The sequence below is a fragment of the Bremia lactucae genome, linkage group LG4 (assembly GCF_004359215.1).
Source record: "Bremia lactucae strain SF5 linkage group LG4, whole genome shotgun sequence".
NCBI lineage: Eukaryota > Oomycota > Peronosporomycetes > Peronosporales > Peronosporaceae > Bremia > Bremia lactucae.
In genome coordinates, this window is record NC_090613.1 from 2,070,184 (window position 1) to 2,075,287 (window position 5,104).

Here is a 5,104-nt window from a genome sequence, read left to right on the forward strand (position 1 = left end):
CATAAAAAGCGAATAAAGCGCCAAGCGCTAAACGAACAAATCGTTACCAGTCGCTTAAGGAAATGTCAGCCACAGCTCAAGACTTCGAGGCTGCGTATGTTATGGATTCAGTGGGAGAAATGCCTACAACATTCAAGCCGGCGATGGAATCCAACAACGCAGCTGATTGGATGGAGGCGTGCAGCTTGGAAATGGATTCACTGGAAAAGAATGAGACTTGGACGCTTGTACCTCTGCCGAAAGGAAGTAAGGCAATAGGCAATCGATGGGTGTTTCGCGTCAAGGAAAACCAAGATAGTGAAGTCGAGCGATACAAGGCGCGTCTAGTGGCGAAAGGTTTCGCCCAAAAGTTTGGCATCGACTATGAAGAAACGTTTGCGCCGGTGGCAAAGTTTACGTCGATTCGGATTCTGCTCAGTTTGGCTGCCAAGTACGTTCTCACAGTTCACCAAATGGATGTGAAGACGGCGTTTCTTAGTAGTCAACTGGACTAAGATATTTTTATGGCACAGCCGGATGGCTTCAGTGATGCAGCCAATCCAGATTACGTGTGTGCAAGCTACAACGGTCACTGTATGGGCTGAAACAGTCACCACGCATGTGGAACAAGACCATTGACGAGTTCATGCTTGGTCTTAAGTTCAAGAAGTGTGATTCCGATCACTGTGTTTACATAAAACGAGATGATCAAGACATGATCTTCGTTGCGCTCTACGTCGATATCCTGATTCTGGCAAGCAGTACCAGCAAGGCGTTTCAAGAAACCAAGCAAGCGCTGAATCGCCGATTCGAAATGACAGATATGGGTCAGCTCAAGTATTCTCTTGGAATTGAAATTGATCAAGATTTCAAGACTGAAACACTGACGATGCGGCAGGCGAAGTTTGCAAGTGATATCCTGACCAAGTTTAACATGGAAAATAGCAAGCCTGTCAGGACGCCTCAGGATCCAGGTCTCAAGCTGACTAAGTCCATGTGTGGAGGTGGATGCGAGCTTAGCAAGACTATGGTCGGTGTGCCGTATAGAAATACTGTTGGCTGCCTAATGTACCTTATGGTCGGCACACGCCCGGATCTCGCTGCAGCAGTTGGGGTGCTTAGCCAATTCGCGGCAGACCCATGTCCGACACATTGGCAAGCATTAAAAGGGGTATTCAGGTATATACAAGGCACAAGGACGCACGGCATCGAAGTTTCAAGCATCAAGTCATGGTTCCGCGAACGTTCGATGATCTACTTCAAGATGCGCAAATGATTATGTTCAAGATGGGACCTCCACGTGGTAGAAGCTAATTGGCTAGAATGGATGAAGCCGGTAAGTAAATCCAGTAGAGTATCCAGTAGGCTTAGAGGTAGCAAACGGTTTGCAAACTAAGGACCTTTAATATATTTACTTTGCATTTTGCCAACTAGTCCTTACTTGACCTTTACATAGAACGTGGGTCCAGTCACGTTTAGAAGTGACTGATGCTTTGCTAAGCAAAAGGATTGCAGTGGAAGCTTGGATCCCGTGAGGGTAAAGAGCTGTTTAGGCTATGCATTACGCCCGTCGGTACTGACGAAACCAATGTGACAAGCTCGTCGGGATGCTATGGGGACACCACTTCGTACCTCTGGCACCTTCGACTTTACATTAGGACGTGGGTCCAGTCACGTTTAGAAGTGACTGATGCTTTGCTAAGGAAAAGGATTGCAGTGGAAGCTTGGATCCCGTGAGGGTAAAGGGCTGTTTAGGCTATGCATGACGCCCGTCGGCACTGACGAAGCCAATATGACAAGCTCGTCGGTATGCTATGGGGGCACCACTTCGTACCTCTGGCACCTTCGACTTGGGCACATTGTCATAGTGGTCTAGATACCATCGTCAAGAAGGACTACGGCATTGGCATTGATCTTGCGTTAGTCAAACAGTGGGGGCTGTGGGATGGTTGCGCACTTGGTAAACAAACGCGAGTGAGCTTTATGCAAAAGTCGCCTCATCACGCAAAGAAGCTGCTAGAAGTCATTCATAGTGACGTGTGCGGTCTTATGCAGTCAGCGATTTTTAGCGGTAAGCGGTACTTCGTCACATTTACAGATGAGTACTCTCACTTTACCACAGTGTTCTTGCTACGAAGCAAGTCGGAGGTCTCAGACAATTTCGCAGAATTTGTTGCCTTTGCTGAGACTCAGACCGGCGGAGTTGTCAAAACTCTTCGTTGTGGCAATGGTGGTAAATACACTTTGAGCGAATTGACTAAGTTCTGGGAGCGGCGTCGTATTGAGCAAAAGTTCACGCCTCCCTACACTCCGCAGCTGAATGGGGTGGCTGAACGCATGAATCGCACACTAGTGGAATGTGCACGATGTATGCTATAACATGCTATACTGCCGAAATTGTATCGGGGTGAAGCAGTCATGGCCGCTACCTTCCTTCGCAACCGCTGTCTAACGCGAGGTATTGGTATGGAAAAGTCCCCATATCAGGTTTGGACTGGGAGGAAACCAGTGCTGGCAAATTTAAAGGTGTTTGGCTGCTATGCATTTGTGATAGTTCCAAAGGAAAAGCGTCGCAAACTTAACTCTCGATCGGTACGCTGTCGGTTTCTCAGCTACTCGGAGCATTAAAAAATATAAAATACAAGTATATCTCATTTCGTTTCGAAGAGATTGAGGGTGGCCGTGTACTAGTGAGTCGCGATGCAAAATTTATGGAGGACATGTTTGAAAGTGGGAGATGCGTCCGCCAGAATAGCAGGACTATTGTTCATGATGCTGATGAATTGGTCGATGACGACTCTCCACAACTCGTAGAAACTGATCACGAGAATGAAGAATAAGAGCACAGCGAAGAAACGAAGCCTGGCAGCAAGCGGCCCTAAAAGACTCAATCGCTCGAAAAAGCTGTTACAATTCCAACGCCTAGACGACACAGTCGATACCAATCACTGGAAAAATGTCTGCTACGGCACAAGATTTTGAGGCTGCGTACGTTGTGGATTCGGTGGGAGAAATGCCAACCACGTTCAAGTCAGCGATGAAATCCAACGACGCAGCTAAATGGAAGGAAGTGAGCAGCTTGGAAATGGACTCACTACAAAAGAACAAAACTTGGACACTTGTGCTCCTGCCGAAAAGACGTAAGACAATCGGCAATCGATGGGTATTTCGAGTCAAGGAAAATTAAGGTGGTGAAGTCGCGCGGCACAAGGCGCTAGTGGCGAAATGTTTCGCACAAAATTCGGCATCAACTATGGAGAAACGTTTGCGTCAGTGGCGAAATTTACCTTGATCCGGATTTTGCTAAGTTTAGCTGCCAAGAAGGACTTACGGTCCTCAAATGGATGTAAAGATAGCGTTCCTCAACGGCCAGCTCGATGAAGATATTTACATGACGCAGCCTGATGGCTTCAGTGATACAGCCAATCCAGATTGCGTGTGCAAGTTACAACGGTCGCTGTACGGTCTGAAGCAATCGCCTCGCATGTGGAACAAGACAATTGACGACTTTATGCTGGGACTCGAGTTCAAGAAGTGCAAACCTGACCACTGCGTCTACATGAAGCGTGATGGGCAAGATATGATCTTTGTTGCACTTTACGTCGATGACTTGATTTTGGCTAGCAGTGCCGACAACATGCTCCAAGAAACAAAGAACGCACTCAGCCGCCGATTTGAGATGACCGACATGGGTCAGCTCAAGTACTTTTTCGGAATGGAAACTGGGCAAGACATAGGAAGTGATACTTTGACACTGCGGCAGACCAAGTTTGCCTGCGATATTCTAAACAAGCTCAAGATATAGAACAGTAAGCCCGTCAGGACGCCTCAGGACTCCGGGACTCAAGCTGACAAAGCTTATGTGCAAAGGAGGTTGCAAGCACAACGAGACCATGGCTGGGGTGCCATATAGAAATGCTGTCGGCTGCCTGATGTATCTAATGATAGGTACACGCCCCGATCTCGCTGCAATAGTAGGAGTGCACAGCCAATTTGTTTGCTTCAGATCCATGTCCGACACACTGGCAAGCGCTCAAGGAAGTTTTCAGGTATATACAGGCACAAAATTGCATGGTATCAAGTGGCAAGGGACTTCAAGGCTACTCGGATGCAGACTGGGCTGGAGACACAGTGTCAAGAAGCACCAGTGGCTATGCATTTTTGGTGATGAGCAACGGATGTATCAGCTTGAAAAGCAAGAAGCAGCGCACGGTGGCACTTTGGTCTACGGAAGCCGAATACATGGCGTTGTCAGAAGCAGCACAAGAAGCGGTGTGGCTTAAGACATTCCTAAGTGAGCTCGGTGAGACGTCGATAAGCGATGCGGTTAAGATCTATGAGGACAACCAAGGCTCGATAGCGTTAGCCGAAAATTCGGCATTCCACAAACGCACCAAGCACATCGACACCCGTTACCATTTTGTGCGCGAAAAGGTGGAAGACAACGCAGTGATATTGGAGTATGTATCCACTCTGGACATGTTGGCTGATATCATGAAGAAGCCTTTTCCAGCGACGCAGTTTTGTGTGCTTCGGAGCAAACTTGGTATACAAGCATCTCCAATCGTCGAGTCGAGTCGGAGTGTTGGCGAGGAAGCGGCTCGATAGATCAAGATAGTGTTGCAGATAAACACCTCGAGCGGCTAAGTTGCAAACAAGTTGCTATTGAAAAAAAAACAAGGATGCGCCTCGAAGTGCGCAAAACTAACCGGTATTTACCGGTTGATTACCGACATCGCGCAATAGCGATCGTCTACATGCGACAGCACAGCAGATGGCTTAAAGGTAGCAAACGGTTTGCGAACTAAGGACCTTTAATATGTTTACTTTGCATTTTGCCAATTAGTGCTCACTTGACCTTTACATTAGGACGTCTCGGCTGCTTCACGAGGATATGAAGCGCAAGGAGCAAGGCGGCGATGGAGCCGTGGTTGACCAGGCGTTCATGGTAAGTGACAAGAAGCGCAATGAACGGCCAGCAAAGAAGACTGGTGCGTGCAGTTACTGCGGCAAGATGGGTCATTGGATTGCGGTGCGTCCCTCGCAAATTCAAAACAGCGACAGCAATCCTCGACAACGATTTCAGCGGGCAAATGTTGTGCGAGATGAAGATGCGGACGAATAT